The sequence below is a fragment of the Tamandua tetradactyla genome, chromosome 12, assembly GCF_023851605.1.
Source record: "Tamandua tetradactyla isolate mTamTet1 chromosome 12, mTamTet1.pri, whole genome shotgun sequence".
NCBI lineage: Eukaryota > Metazoa > Chordata > Mammalia > Pilosa > Myrmecophagidae > Tamandua > Tamandua tetradactyla.
The window spans coordinates 13183433-13200687 of NC_135338.1; the positions used below are offsets into that span (position 1 = coordinate 13183433).

Genomic DNA, 17255 nt, shown 5'->3' on the forward strand with positions numbered 1-17255 from the left:
ATTTAAGATCAACTTCATAACCTGTTAGAATGGCTAAAAAAAAAAAAAAAAAAAAACCTTTTTTAAGATTGAAAAACTGACAATACCAAGGGCTGACAAGGATGTGGAGCAACTGGAACTTTCATTCACTGCTGATGGCAGTGCAAAATGGTTCCACCATTTTGGAGACAAATATAATAGTTTCTTAAAAAGTTAAACATATGCTGGCCACATGACTCAGCAATATCATTCCCAGTAGAAATGAAAACTTACATTCACCTAAAAATCTGTATGTAAATACTCATAGAAGCTTTTTTATAACCACCCAAAATTGAAAATAGCTCAAATTTTCTTCAACTAATGAATGGATAAGCAAATTGTGGTTTGAGTATGCAATAAAAAGGAAGAAACTACTGCTACACCAACAATATGCATGAGCTACAAAATAATTACACTGTGTGCAAGAAGCCAGACTCAAAAGCATACATTCAAACTGTATGACATTCTGGAATCAGCAAAATTATAGAGATAGAAAACAGATCAGTGATTGGCAGGGGCTGGGACCAGAGGCATGATGGGGATAGAAGTGTCCTATTTTTGTGTGTGGTGATGATTACATGACTGTATGTGTTTGTCAAAATTCATAGAACTGTGCTCTAAAAGGGTTGACTTTTTCTGAATGCAGATTTTACCTCAATAAACTTTACTTGGGAAATAGAAACCTATGCAGGGAGCAGGTATAAGAAATCTATTTGGAAGTGTCCAAAAATGTTGAGGCTTGTCTATATCCTACCTTCACAGTTTTACTAGGATTGTAGCGGTGACAGATGAGACATGAGCCAGAAATGCAAGCAGCAGTTTTCCCATTAATCTTGATTAAGTATAGTATCCCATTTATACTTACTGTGATGGGTAATTTCATGTAACATTTTTGCAAGATCCCATTTGAAATCCTCTGATGCTACCAAGAATCCTGAGTGCCAGAGATTATCCTCATGTGATTTGCATCCTGATTTCTCCCGTATCCTTTTCTGACTCTGGAGCCAATCTTAATAGCCTCTTTGACCCTCTCCGAGGATTTAATTTTTTCTTGTTTCATGGATGCTAAGATCTTAGCCAAGGGCTGCCTGTCTTGCAAAATGATCAACCAAAGCATTTCTTTTAGCCTCCATATTATTGCCGTTTGCATCGACTCCTACACTTATCATGCTATTTCTTTTGGAGGCATTACAACACTTGAAAGTTCTTTAAGCTGCAGATTGTTTTAACAGGGTTTCCTGTTGAGGCTAAAAAAACTTTGTATCTAAAGCATTCCAAAACCATGGATTTACCTAAGATCGTTATCTACCATCCATGTATATGTATTAACTCTCATATCTCTAGCAAATCAACAAAGCTCTCATGAGTGCAGTGAGGTTACCACTGTACAGATTTTACCTCTGGCCAGGGGTCATATTCTGGAGATGAACTGAGATTTGTTATAGTGAACACAACCTAGTATTTTCCCATTTCAGTTTTAAGATATAACATGTTGACAAACAAGGTAAAGTCTGGATTTTCCAAACGGGTTTCTAATAAGTCAGTATGGGGCCCATAGAGTTTACAAACAGAGATTAAATAATCATGAATTTGTCCTTCTTTGAGTACTGTCAGAATAGCAGTATTTAAAGCACTGCAATGATGAATGGGATAACATAAGATATCATAAGCAGTAAGCTTACTTCTTGAGAAATGATATGTGATTCCAGGGAACAATAAAGATTATATGTCATGAGGGACCATTAAGTTTAAAGAGATCCTAAAATCAAGTCACCAGAAGTTTCCATTAATTTAGCTGCTGTAGCTATGGCCCTTAAATGAGGTTAGAAGGTTTTTTCACTAAGTCAAGAGAAGGACTATGGTAAGCTATTGGTCTTTGATGATCCTTAAGAAGTTGAACCGAACACTGAGGACTTGTTCAGATCTCTCGAGTAAAACAAGGTAGAAGGATTTATGGTAATCTTTTAAGCCCAAGGCTGTTAATGTTTAGGTTCGCAGGGAAGTGGTTCAGTTATCCACAATTTGATTAAGCCACGTGATGGCGTGGCAATTCCAGAAAAAAATGGGACCTATTACCTACTATAACCAGTGAAGCCCAGGAATCCTCTTACTTGTCTCTTAGTAGTACGGGAAAAAATTGAATAGCTTGTAGTCTTTGAGAATAAGGGTTTATCTCCCTTGCATAAATAATATCCTAGCTAATGACAAAATTGTATTTTCTCTTTAGAAATCTTACTGAGCTAAAATAGTAAGAAGATGGCAGGATTTGTCTTAGAGTTCTCCTCATCTCTCATTTTTGGGACACAACAAAGATGTCATAAAAATACCTGTCAGTATCTCTGATGCCTTCCCTGATTCCATTCTCAGTTTTGTGGGTGGACAAATGTCACCTGGCTGATGGCATAGACAAACAGGACACTTTGGACAGACTCTCCTCAGGCAACTAAATTATTGGAGCTGAACTGGGAACACTAAGGCCTACCAGCCAACAGGGAGTCCATGTGGACTGTCTGTGGCACGCTGTCAATCTGTGCCCTGGTTTATGTAAGTCCCACTTGGGGGAACTAACCAATTGTAAACAACATGTCCTTCCAGTGGCACCATGTATGCCCCCAGGACTGTCCTTCATGTGTAGAACCCAGGACTTAACTTGTCTCCTTCCCCAAAAGATGATGACTTCCATGTTGGGGTGCTCACAGAAGACCATACAGTTTTTAAGTAAACACCACTACTGCATCATAAAGCTCTCAGATGACTGAAAATCTCTCCAAAATGAAGCTACCCTTGGTACAGGGAGGAGCTTCTCAGAGGGATAACTAACTTGTTATTTATGTGCCCTCATAAGTGTTACCTCTACAATGGGAGTCCTTGCATTAGAAATGGTGACATAAAATTTATGCCTGGCTTTAGGTAAAATAAGCAATGGCAGGTGAAATGATTACTGACAGGTCATGAGCTGGGCTACGGGCTTGCAAGTAGGCCCTCTGGCCTATAATATTTTCATGTGAGATGTTGCTGCTGACCTCAGTGGCATAAGAAGTCCAGATGGTATATCCTGGGAGGTCTGACCTTGTTAAGGAAGGTAGAGAGTAAACTGTTAATATGTAGGAAGTATGGGTGTGCCCAGAAAGTAGCTGGAGGTACAAGTCCATGAAGTTAGCCAGTGGTTAATGGGTTCAGGAATCAATCTATCTTCCAGCTTGTAGCAAGGTCAAGTATAATGAAAGTGTTGAAAGCTTATCCTCCATCTTGGTGTCCTCCTTCCAAGTATATTTATTTGCTGAAGCTTAATAGCTTTCCTAGGTCTGCCTGTGGGCATCTAGCTCAACAAGGTACTTGTCAGTATAGAGCACTTATACAGAGAAGAGACCAGAAGGGCTACAGGTGCAATCCATTGTTTCAGGAAGAAGACTTATTCTGGGTGTAGGTGTGGGGAGAATCACAGACAGGTGATTCAATCATCTAGAACGAGGAATCGAGCACAGAGGCACTCCTTTAGTATGTGGTTAAATCTATTTTCTCTGGAGACTGGCTTGGAGGAAATTTGTGGTAGAAATGTGGATGTATACTTTGGAAGCTTTGAAAAGTACTCTCCAAAACATGTTTTAAAATTAGAGATCTTGGTGTTAGATGATAGATTTGAAGAAACCATGGAGTTGAAATACTTCTGCTGGATCTCAATGCTTTGTCTAGAGGCTATAGGGACATAAGGAATATGGTCATTTTGGTCAAGCAGTCAACACAGACCAGGTTAGAATTGTAGCCCTGGCCTGAATGAAGTGAGAAGAGAAAACTTGTTCTCCTCATCTTCTATGGAAATCTGTCGGGAGACCCATCACAGAACTGTCCTTCCCAAAGGGGTCATCACACTAGAATCAGTAGTAGAAGGGCAGGTCTAGGCAGAAAACAGGGCCAATGATGATATTTCCTGACAATCTCTACCCCATACCTACAAACAATTCCTATTTCCAACTGAGTCATAGAAAGGAGCCAAAATGGGGAGCTGGTGAACCTGCCATGGGGCTATGGAATAAATAGGGAGGAGGCCCTATAGACAAGCCAAGTCAGCAGGGAGAGGCTGCCAATCACCCCTTGAGCTATCTCCCTGCAATGCCACAGCTGAAAACACAGATAATTATGCCAACAGTGGATGTCAACAGAGGAAACAACTACAAACAACACACACAGACATGCACACATGAGCCAGGGTAAATACTTGGCACTTCAAGTAACCCCTAAAAAGACAGGACAGACAAGGGTAAGAGGGAGAATTCTGAATACACCTGCATCCCCACATTAAGTGTTAAACCAGAAATGACTGAGTAATGTCAAATGACACAGGTTTTAACAGTGTTAAAATAAATAAGAGACATAAAGTTCCATTTTTATGGCTCTGAGTTTTGTGCCTGTGGACATTCATGACCCTAAGTCTCTTTATCCAGGAGGAGACTCTATTCCCTGGCTCAAAAAAGCATTTTGCCTGAAAGTAATTTATCCAAACAAGTGAGTGAGAGCAAAATGATTATTTGAGCAAAAATGGACGTCTCTCATCTCTGATTTTTCAAGTATGGTAGGTAATCTTGGTACATAAAGGAAGAAATATTTTGTAGTCAGTCCAACCACTCTCTGCAAGTTGTTTCCAGCCAAACAGTAGTATCCTTCCCTGTTCCCGAGGCCATAACTTGTTTCCTCCATGAAGTGGTGGGAGCCTCATCTCTGGTGCTCCTCTCCATCCCATCACTATGTCAGAGCCAGTATTCACTGCAAGAGCACCGACCTAATGGAAAGAAATAGTCCACCCAGAGTTATAGTGAAAATACTTAGCAATTCATAGGCATCAAGGTCCTGGAGACCCCTGTTCAAGTCAGACTTTATTAACAGGGACCTCCAACTGTGATGAGATCCCAGGGAATGGACTAGGTGACTGAGGCTGTGGAGAGAATTTCAGGGAAACAGTTCTTTCACAACCAGCATAGAGTATTTTACCATATTAATAACTGGGTGCAACCTTAGTGTCTGAGGCTGAATTCCACTCCTGAATTCAGTGGCATTTATCACAATTACAATGTTGTGCTACCATCACCACTACCCATTATCAAAACATTTTAAGAAATTTAATACCCAGAAACTCTATCCCATTAAGCAATAACGCTCCATTCCCTCCACCCACCCCGAGTCCCTGGTAACCTTTAATTTCTGTCTCTATCAATTTTTCTTATCCTAGATAGTTTACATAAGTGGAATCATACAAGATTTGTCCTTATGTGCCTTGTTTAGATGTAATGTTTTCAGCATAATGTTTTCAAAGTTCATCCATGGATTCATTGCAGAAATGTCTATTCAAGACCCTTGTGCATTTGTAAATTGGGTTGTTTGTCTTTGAGTTGTTGAGTTGGAGAAACCCTTACCAGATATATCATTTCCAAATAGTTTCTCCCATACATCTCAAAGGGGTAGAGAAAGAATTTACATTTATAAGTATTCTAAAGAAAATGCTCTAAGAAAAGGCACAGTAAGGGAGAGTCTCCTTGCCTTTTTGCACCAAGGCAAATTGATTTTTTTTCTGTTTATTTTTGTAGTTACCCTTACACTTGCCACTGATTACATGTAAAGAAAATGTTGAAACATGAATGCTGAGTGACATAAGATAAGATATTCCTGACACAGGCAGCATTAGAACCCCTAGAACAAGTACTCCTTCCTGAGAGGGTAACAACTTCATTTGTTTCTGACTCCATCACTAACTGACTATAAAATAATCAGAAAAATAATCAGTTCCTAAGGTCCTTGTAATTCTGATACTTTTCTTATAAAGTAGTTTATATACTATTGATTAGCTACTAAGCTTCTTCATAGCCCTCCAGTCAAGATAGCCTCAGCCAAATGTATCCCAAATCAAGTCACAGTGTCAACTAAGCACTATTCCTGCTCTCAGCCAAATGAGCTGAATTAGCAAATCCTTATTAAGATTAGAATTGATAATGAAGTTATTTTAGTGGAGGGTACTTTGGGGCATTTTTATTTTAATAGAACCATTGAAAAAGAGAGAGAGAGGAAGAGGAAAAGGGGAGGGAGAGAGAGAACCTGGTCTACTTCCTCTCCCCACAAACACTCATTTCTCCCACAGCCTAAGAGCCCAAAGCCAGGAGAAGCATCCCCCAGGTGATCAATTGAGCCACTTTTATACAACAGTCTGGAGGGTCAGGGTAGAGCAATGGTTCTCAAATTTTAGACAATTGCAGAATCTCCTGGCGGTCAGTGTTGCCTGAGAGTCACCCCCACAGAACCTCTTTTGTTGCTCAGATGGGACCTCTCTCTCTAAACCAAGTTGGCAGGTGAACTCACTGCCATGCCCCCAGCATGGGACATGACTCCCAGGGGTGTAAATCTCCCTGGCAACATGGGACATGACTCCAGGTGATGAGCCTGGACCCAGCATTGTGGGGACTGAGAAAGTCTTCTTGACCAAGAGGGAAGAGAAATGAAGCAAAATAAAACTTCAGGGCAGGCAACAGAGGGTCAGTGGCAGAGTTCTTGCCTGCCATGCAGGAGACCCGGGTTCGATTCCCAGAGCCTACCCATGTCAAAATTAATTAATTAATTAATTAATTAAAAAATTTCAATGATTGAGAGATTTCAAATTGAGCTGAGTGATCATTTTGTACATTATTCTTATGCATTATACAGCTATCCCTTTTTTTTAATTTTTTTTTAATTTTTTATTAACGGAAAGAAAGAAAAAAAGAAAAAAAAAAGAAATTAACACAACATTTAGAAATCATACCGTTCTACATATGCACTCGGTAATTCTTAACATCATCACATAGATGCATGATCATCGTTTCTTAGTACATTTGCTTCGGTTTAGAGGAACTAGCAACACAACAGAAAAAGATATAAAATGTTAATATAGAGAAAAGAAATAAAAGTAGTAATAATAGTAAAAAACAACAACAAAAAAACCCTATAGCTCAGATGCAGCTTCATTCAGTGTTTTAACATGATTACTTTACAATTAGGTATTATTGTGCTGTCCATTTTTGAGTTTTTGTATCTAGTCCTGTTGCACAGTCTGTATCCCTTCCGCTCCAATTACCCATTATCTTACCCTGTTTCTAACTCCTGCTGGACTCTGTAAAAGCTATATAGTTACACAATCATCTTCAAGAACCAAGGCTATTGGAACACAGTTCAACAGTTTCAGGTATTTCCTTTTAGCTATTCTAATACACTGAAAACTAAAAAGGGATAGCTACCAATGACATATTTCAAGTAACTTGAAATATGTCATTGGTAGCTATCCCTTTTTAGTTTTCAGTGTATTAGAATAGCTAAAAGGAAATACCTGAAACTGTTGAACTGTGTTCCAATAGCCTTGGTTCTTGAAGATGATTGTGTAACTATATAGCTTTTACAGTGTGACCGTATGATTATGAAAACTGTGTGGCTGACACTCACTGTATCCAGTATATGGACAGATGAGAAAAAATAAGGATAAAAATAAATAAGTATGGGAGGATAAGGGATATGGGATGTTTGGGGTGATATTTTCATTTTTATTTTTACTTTTATTCTTATTTTAATTTTTTTGGAGTAATGAAAATGTTCAAAATTGATTATGGTGATGAACGCACCACTATATGATGATACTGTAAACCACTGACTGTACAATTTGAATGATTATATGGTATGTGGATATAGCTCAATAAAATCACATTTTAAAAGGAAAAAAAGAAACAGATCACTGGGCTCCACCTCAGAGTTCCTGATTCGGTACGTTGGGGTCAGGCCCCCAAATTTGCATTCTACCCAGTTCCTAAGTGATGGGAATTTCTAGTCTGGGACCACATTTTGAGAACCACTGAAGGAGGATGTAAAAGACTAGGTACTTGGAGCCAGGCTGCATTGCCTCTGAGAGGTTGTTGCCATCTAGAAGGTTTCAGGTGAAGAAAGCCTCAATAAACATATTCATTGTAGTCTTCAACTTTCCCATTTTTAACTTTCCTGGAAAGATAGAGAGCTTCTCTTAGGAGCTTTCTAAATCATTAGGTGTATCTCCTTTTAAAGTTCCATGACATGATATAAAATTGAAAGAAACCTATTCCCTTTTGAAGCATCTGTCTGATGAAAATACCCTCTATCGAAATAATTATATTCAAGCCTTACATTAATATTTCATGCCACATCCTTTATCAAGTGGCCCTGGCCCCAGAGATGCAGTCTTCTGACACTCCTTTATAGAGTGCTTGCTATATACAAGGTACCAGGCTAGGCGTTAAGGGGGAGGTAGATGTCTAGATGTACTGGCTACAATGGATTTATAGTTCAGTGTGAAACTAGGAGTACAAAGCAGGAGATGGCATGGGGGATTAGGAGGGCATGAGCAAAGTTCCATAGGGGCCCAGAAAGTGTCACAATTTGCCAAGGGAATAATGAACAGTTTTATGGAGCAAATATATTTTGCTCAAGGTTTTGAGCTTCTGGAATCTGGCCTTTTGCCATGTGGCGTATAATGCTTTTTGTGGTACTGTGAATTATTAATCAATTAATATAATACTGTCTTTCTAAGAAATAAAAAGAGATCTAAGAAGGCAGGACAGCTGCAAAGGGCAGTAAAAGGTGAAGGGTTACTTAGCTAAGGGATACTTGGAAGTGATAGTAAGATCATCGGTTACCCACAGAAGTTCAGTGGAATTCCCTTCTCTAAACTTCTTCTTGCCACACACACACAAACACACACACACACACACTTCTGCCCACACTGCCATATTTTCAGCTTATCCACGAGCTAAGCCAGCTGGACATTTTACAATTTTAGGAAGTGCAGAGAAGAGGAGCACAAAAACAAGTTGCTCACCTCATATTTGAAAACTGTTGGTGCAAACATCTTTGCACTTCCACTGAGACCCGCATTCATATTTAGCAACAGAATAAATAGCACTGTGCATACAAATCTCTTGAGTATTTCAAAACATACATATAAGTAAGAATGTGTGTTAAATACAAAATGCAACCCTAGTGTCCTCTCAGTATGCATTTAGTTCAGTTATATACAAACTTCTTACTTAAAATTGAGATGGAAGGAAAAGTATTTTAAGCTTTTAGAAACAGATGGAAATAAGGTATATATATATATATATATATGTATATATAGTATTTATATCCAAATTGTCATAAAGAAATTTCTAAGTCTGCTCTAAGTAATACTGTTTTTTATTTTATTTAACTACTCTAAGTGTATTTCATTTTAAAAGTCCAAGTAAAACAAAAGAGACTGTATTATAATAAATACAGTTTTTTAAAAAGTGAAGCTCTTTTCTGTTTCCTTTTAATTCCAAATCTGGAGAGACAACACCAATTAACCCCTATCTTTTAATAAATGATTATTTGAGGTACTTAGGATCATCCTCCTAACTACTGCTGACAAATAGGAATACTGTCCCACTCAGAGCTAAGCTTCTCTTGCATAACATCCAAGGGGGAAAAAAAGCTTTAATTATTTATGGAGCATAGGCTGTGTTATGGAAGTGAGGCTATGGTGATGTTGGCAGAAATTCGGAAATCTGTGGCATAGCAGATAGCACATTAAGTTACGTCACTAATTAACTGTGAGACCTCGAACACCTCACATCAAATCTCTTTGTCTTAGTTTCTTTATTTAAACATGGAGGGATTGAACCTGATAAGTGATTCTGAACCAAGAATAGGCATTAGAATCACCTAGAGAGCTTCTTAGAAGTATCCCTGCTCAGCTTGCCACTCCTGGTTCCTCAACTCCAGACCAACCAGGCAGAACTGCAGCAGGTGCTGTTTTGTTTTGTTTTTGTATGCTGTATGGTGGAGTCACATTTCATTCTTTTTCCATATGAGTGTCCTGTTATTGCAGCCCCATTTGTTGAATTTTTGTTTCTTTGTTTTTGTTTGTTTTGCTTGTTTATTTGTTTTTTTTGGGGGGGGGGGGGGAGTGCATGAACCAGGAATCAAACCTGAGTCTCCCACATGGCAAGCAAGAATTCTACCACTGAACTACCCTTGCGCCCCCAGCAGGTGCAATTTTTAAAAGACTCTTGTGCTGGTTTGAAAGGATGTATGGACCCTAGAAAAGCCATGTTTTAATCCTAATCCCATTTTGTAAAGGTAGCCATTTCTTCTACTCCCTATTCAGTAATGTATCTTTGAAACTGTAATTAGATCATCCTCTGGAGATGTGATTTATTCAAGAGTGGTTGTTAAACTGGGTTAGGTACAGGCGTGTCTCCACCCATTTGGGTGGGTCTTGATTAGTTTACTGGAGTCCTATAAAAGAGGAAACATTTTGGAGAATGAGAGATTCAGAGAGAGCAGAGGATGCTGCAGCACCACGAAGCAGAGAGTCCACCAGCCAGCACTTTGGAGATGAAGAAGGAAAACACCTTCCAGGGAGCTTCATGAAAGAGGAAGCCAGGAGAGAAAGTTGGCAGATGATGCCATGTTCACCACATGCCTTTCCGGAAGAGAGAGTAACCCTGACTGTATTCACCATGTGCCTTCTCACTTGAGAGAGAAACCCTGACCTTCATCAGCCTTCTTGAACCAAGGTGTCTTTCCCTGGATGCCTTTGATTGAACATTTCTATAGCCTTGTTTTAACTGGGACATTTTCTTGGCCTTAGAACTGTAAACGAGCAACTTATTGAATTCTCCTTTTTAAAAGCCATTCTGTTTCTGGTGTATTGCATTCTGGCAGCTAGCAAACTAGAACAACTCTCAAGGTCATTCTGACTGGTCTCTGGCATTCTCCAACTCTAAGATTCTTGATGGCCACAAAATCTGTCTTTACTTTCTCTCATTTTATCTCAAAATGGAACAAAGTAAAAGAAACAGAGCACTTCAATGAAAACTTAGATATTTATTCAACAAAAATGCCTTCCTGTCCTGTTCTGGTTGAAATCTCAGAATTTCAAGCCCTCAGAAGCTATCATAAACTGAAGCTATCACAAGAGATTTAAAAATTAGACATGATGCTATAATCTTTAAAAACTTCCAAACTTTGTCCTCAACACTTGGTCTGTACCATATTGGAATATCCTTTTTAAAAACACTTTGATTGCAGCAGAGAGAAAAAGAAAAAGTACCCTTTCCAGTTTGGATAGAGTCATTTAATCATAATCAAAATCACAAAGGGGCATTGTTAAATGCCCTTTTGTGTCTGATACAATGCTAGAAGACACATAAAACAAGAGAAAAAGAAAACATTCCTACTTTCTGAGAATATGCTTCAAAAATCAACAGCATAAATTGCAAACCTTGAAGAGTTAAGCTTTCAGAATTTGAAGATTAGAATTTTCTTTTGGCTCATCATGGATTCTTCTTTCCCAAAGTGCTCGGATATTTTTATCCACAGATCAGCCTTTTGAAATACACCATGAAGGCATTTCATTCTGATTTGATGAATAAACTAAAAAACAATTAGATCCTTTGTTGTCTATGAACAACTTGAGTTCAGGAAATGTGGATATCTTAGTAGCCCCTGTGGTGAGTCCACTGCCTGGCACAGAAGAGATGCTCAATCACTGTTTGAATTAAATGAATAAATGGATTTGTTCCCTCCTTCCTCTGTTAGACCAGCTCCCCAAGGCTGGGTTTAAGGAGAGCAGTCCAAGCAGAGGGAACTTCAGTACTCTGAATCCTCACGCAGAAACAGGACAGTGAACATCAAAAGCCCAGGTGAGATGTGCAATCACATGATTTATTATTTTCATTGACTTTGACTTCAAGTGTGCTTTTATTGCCTGGATTCTTGGAGCTGCCACAGTCTCACTTGCCTTTTGCTAGAATTTGCTGCTGCTGCAGCTACAAGTTTTGAATGGTTAATAGCTGCTCACACTCACTCATCTTTGTATGCACAGCATCTAACACAATCCTGGACTAAGTATCAGTAGGGGTTCAATAAATATTGGCTGAACTGAATTGCAGTAGCTGCTTGTCTAACAAAACTGAAGCTGGGTGCCCACTTGCAGAGATTCTAGACTTCACTGGTCTTGGATATAGCCTCCCATTAGAATGCTTAAAAGCTTCCAAGGTCCTTCTAAGGTACAGGCGAGGCTGAAAATCATTGAATAGGCTCCACACACCCTGCCCCAGGGCTTAAATTCCTTATTAAGGGAGAGGTTTGCAGTTCATCAAAAGCCACAAGTTGATTTTCAAAAAGAGATTAGCACCTAATAGGAATTTTTCTCACTGCTATAGTTGGCAGAAAAGCTCAGAAACTAGAGAAACAGGAATACAAGTTTCAACCTTTCATTGACACCTTTCAATGGCATGGCTTAGCTCCTGGAATAAGGTCCAAAATTCTTCACAAAGCCTGCAAAGCCTCTACCATGACCCTAACCCTGCTTTCCACCTTTTCTGGCATTGCCTCCTCCCTCACCATTTTGGCAGAATGTCTGCTAGCCTTCTCTCAGTAATTGTGACCACCACGTCCTTTCCCACTCCATACCCTCCCAGCTGCTGTACTCCCTGCGTGGAATACCACCCACTCCTCATCCTTACTCCCATACCACCCATCCCTTCACCTCAGTAACACCTGCTCATTGCTGAGGTCCAAGCTTGAATGTCACTTTCTCAGGGAAGGATGTTTTCCTTGACCTTTCAGATAAGAAGTTATGTATTCTTTTAGCACCCCTTATGGCGTGTGTCACAACTATCATCAATTATTTATTTGATGAATTGTTAATGTCCTTCTTCTCCATACAGAGCTGGGAAGGGATCTGTTTTGTTCACCCCTCAATGAGGCTCTGCAACTAAATCATTCCGTAATCTTGGGCATATTATTTAGCCTCTCCAAGCTTCAAGTTTCTAATTAGTAAAATGGTAATATCAATAGTACTCATATCATAGGATTGTCAGAATTAAATGAGATCGTTCATGCAATAGACTTGAAGTCTGGGGCCTGTCACATAGTAAGTGATAAGGAAAATGTTAAGAATGATTATTCTGTAGAGGACTTTAGCTTAGATGTGGTTCCAAATGACCTGTTACGTTTCCTTTCAAATCCCATTCTTAATTGTATGATGCTGTAGAGTTCTGGAATTTAGAGACTCAATATCTTTCTTCCCTTCCAAAGTTTCCAACCAAGTAATTAATAAAACATAGGAAGCAGAAAAATAAATTCCAAAACGTTAACTGTATAACAGGTAAAGCTTATTATCGAAAAGGCTTACTAGCATACCTTCCTGGATTGAATTTACTCCTACCCAGCAGGCCTCCCCTTTACCGGGCAGAGCTGCCTATACAGTAGGCCAATCACGGGTAAGTATAGAGGATGCTGACATCCTAGGGACAAATCAGAAAGCACTGAGCCGAGCCAGTTCACCAATTAACGTAAATCATTCCTTCCCCCTTAAGGACAGGGAGTGAGGCCGGCAGAAGACACAGGGGGTCCTGGCATGCCTTTCCCTTCCTCTATGGAGACCTGAGGGGTAGGAAATAAGTACTCTCTCCCTAACAATATAGTTTCAGTGCCTGAAGAACAGTGTTTTTCACAAGATAATTATAAAATTTACTTTGAAAAAACTCAATTCATATTGATGATGTTTGATGGATGACATGTTTTGGTCATCTTATTAAACCAGTTGGTGTCTCACAGTATCTGTATGTATTACAATATTTGAAAGATAATGTCAAAAATCTGAACTTGGAACCCATTGAGTAAGTCTCAGGCCCACTCCTGCCTCCCACTACCTACCTCTTGTCCCTTCTTTGGGGGAGTCCCTGGTTTTCAGACTGGAGCAGATCTGTGACCACATTTTTACCTGATATCCAAATTTAAAAAGTAAGTTATTAAATATCTATGTTTGGTGAAAGTAAATATATGCAGGGCCTTAATAAGGCTTACCACATGCTTTTTAAAAACATGGACTTTGGAGAATTAAATCCAAACTCTGTCATTACTGTGTTACTAGATACACAAAAACATTTTTGTACCTCAAGGTCCTCATCAGTAAGTAGAAATAATAACAGCATCCACCTCAAAAAAGCATTTTGAGGAAAATAGAACATTTAAGTGGTTTTGAAAAGCACTTTGTATGTATTAAGTGCTCAATAAATGTTAGCCACTATTATTCAATTTGAAAGATCATTCTTTATTCTGAAATCATGTCCTCTGTATTATTTCGATATTCAAATGTCTCTCTTCTATGAAATGATAACATTAGTTTGTAGTAAATCCTATTTTTAAGTTTCCTGTTTGAAAGAATTAAGAGTTGGCAACCTTATATTAGTGTGGTAATTAGATTCAGTTGTCAACTTGGCCAGGTGAACGTGCCTAGTTCTGTTGCTGTGGACATGAGCCAATGGTACGTGAACCTCATCTGTTGCTGATTACATCTGCAGTCGGCTAGGAGGCATGCCTGCTGTAATGAATGACGTTTGAGTTAATTGGCTGGTGCTTAAATGAGAGAGCTCAATGTGGCACAGCCCAAGCAGCTCAGCATGTCTCATCTCAGCACTCACAGCTCAGCCTGGGCCTTTGGAGATGTAGAAAGGAATCACCCTGGGGAAAGTTGTTGGAACCCAGAGGTCTGGAGAGAAGGCCAGCAGAGACCATTCTGTGCCTTCCCATGTAAGAAAGAACCTCAGTTGAAAGTTAGCTGCCTTTCCTCTGAAGAACTAATGAAATAAATCCCTTTTATTAAAAGCCAATCTATCTCTGGTGTGCTGTAATCCAGAAGCTGGTAAACTAGAACAATTAGTCTTTCCATTTTTTTTTTCAATTTAATTGATTCATGAAATGCAAATATCTAGAAACAACTGAATTATAGTACAGTGCCTCTTATGGTTTTTTTGTTTTTGTTTTTGAAGTCCTTAAAGGTAAGGAGATAAAGATATATATGTAGTAATTAAATTACCTGTAGAATATAATGAAATCTCAGGCCTCTCTATATAATCTACCCTTGTGGCAAATTAATATCCTACGAAGTTCCCATGAGAAGATTTGTCCAGGGGTCTAGAGGGCTCTGTGAAATTCTCCATGTGTCAAGCAACCTTCGCTCATGGGCTGTTACTCTGCCCACTTGCCTTGTCTCGGCATCATGCTGTGGTGAGTTTATGACAATAAGTTGAATGATGGTCATTCTGTGGTGACAGTGATTCTAATATTTTCTGTTGCTTGACTTGTGGCAGTTAAGGCCCTGAAAGAACAAAGTATTCATATATGACTGACCGAAAGGCAGCAGAAGACACGAAGTGAAAACTAATCTCATTCCTATTTCCAGTCCTGTCCTTATGAAATCGCTGGTCACCAGTGGGAGGTAAACTTGTATTTTAAAATAAATTGATATTTAAATAAGGAAATGAGAACTCATCAAAAGAAAATGAGATGCTATGTCAGCAATAAAACCCAGAAGTTCTACAAATACCTTTGAGAAGAATTTTAAAAGTCCAGAACATTTTCCCAGGACCCCCTTGTTGCTTACACTACAACATTGCAGATTAAAATTGTGTTTAATTCTGGCCATGACCACACTTGTATTTGTCGTACCAACATATAATCCACTCCTTCAAACTAATCTATGGAGACATCATACAATTCAAATATCTGAGCTCCTCCAGCCAGCTTCTCCAAGCCAGTTCTGAGTGTCTGGTACATCTCTACGTGAGGAAATGATGAGTGGACAAGGGAGTGAAGCCAAAGCTGCAGTCCCTACTTGTCTGGGCTCTTGATTTGCCTTTCCTGACAACCCTGTTCAGAGAGGAGCAGCGAGATTAAGGAGATCTGGAAAGATGACAAAGTGACAGTTTCCATTAGCATGTGTCTCTAGTTAGCAAAAATAAGGGAATTCTGAAAACAGGCCTCTCTGGAATAAGCTAACAATCACAAACCATCCTGAGCTGTGCTTTCAAACCCAGGAATGTCTTTGCACTCTCGTCCAGATGAGATCATGAGCCTGCCAGCTATGGGAGTCACTAGAATTTGACCTTCCTTCATTGAAATAAGAGCAATCATTCTTTGACCAAGGGATTTAATATATTTAGTCATTACAATAACTCCAAAGATAAACATTACTATCCCCTTTTTACGATTGAAGAAAATCAAAGCTGAGAAAGACTTGGTCATTTGCACAGGGTCATGCTGCTGGTGAATGGGGGGGCCAGGATTCAAACTCATGCCTTCCTGACTCCAAAGCCCTGGTTCTGTCCACTGAGCTAAGCTGCCCACTGTTGAGTTCAGGGTAAGACGGGTCCCATTGTGAAACTTTCCAATGGAACTTTGTCCTTAAGTTTTTCTCAGAAATGGCCAACCCATCAGGGATTTGGAAGCTCATTTGTACCCGTCATTTTCCGAAATCCAAAGTCAGGCATAATGTTTGCACTTGTTTCAAGACATCCATTTCTCTCTTGGTCTGAAGTTGATTCATCTCAACTCTCCTTTTACCTCAAAAGAATCTCAAGCAAGCTTTGATAACCTTCAGTCAATAATCTTTTTTGCTAATAATTCTTAAGAAGCATCTAATTCTGCAGAGAACGTAGGGTTTAACAAATGAGTATGACTGCTGAATCATTATATTGATATTTCTTTTAGACTTCAGTATCTTAGAACAGCTAGAAGTAAAAGCCTAAAATTGTGTAATTGTAACCCATACCAAATTCTGAAATCTGTTCTACAACTAATTGTCGTACTGTGCTTTGAAATTTATTGCTTTTTTTTGTATGTATGTTATTTTTCACAAAAAAATATATTGCGATGATAAAAAAAATATTTATTCCTTCTAGCCTCCAGTGTGCTGGAGCAGCTAAAAGGGAAAATCTGAGATGATATATCATACCCCATGACAAACTCTGGGATCTGTCCTGTAACTACGTGTTGAAGAGTGCTTTGAAAACTTGCTTTTTTCTTTCTTTGCTTTGTATATATATCATACAATAAAAAAGTTAAAAAAAAATCTGATTCTGAAAGTGTGTTCTGCTAATTTATCACCTATAAAAATGGAAGTGCAGGAAATTATTTATTTCAAGTAACTAATCATCAGTGATGTAGGACTATAAATAAGCTCACTGAAAGGAAGTTATGGATTTGCATTTAGTATCTGAAATATAGTATCTCCTTCAATAAATGACAAGTGGGAAAATTAGATTATAGCTTAAATGTCCTTGTTTGGGTTCTACTCCCACTCCTAGCCTCCACCACAGCTCTAAGCAAGGTCATCATGTCTGGGCAATAGCCTACCAAGGACAGGTTTTAGGATTTGGCGCATGCAT

The 17255-nt window shown here is 38.9% G+C and overlaps 1 long non-coding RNA gene across 1 annotated transcript; it reads left to right on the forward strand.

Moving 5' to 3' along the window:
* Positions 1–13139: 13139 nt before the first annotated feature.
* LOC143651223 (uncharacterized) lies at positions 13140–16878 on the forward strand. The gene is made up of 3 exons (XR_013159921.1): positions 13140–13307; positions 15180–15307; positions 16770–16878. It is a non-coding gene; the product is annotated as an uncharacterized LOC143651223 (long non-coding RNA).
* Positions 16879–17255: the final 377 nt, after the last annotated feature.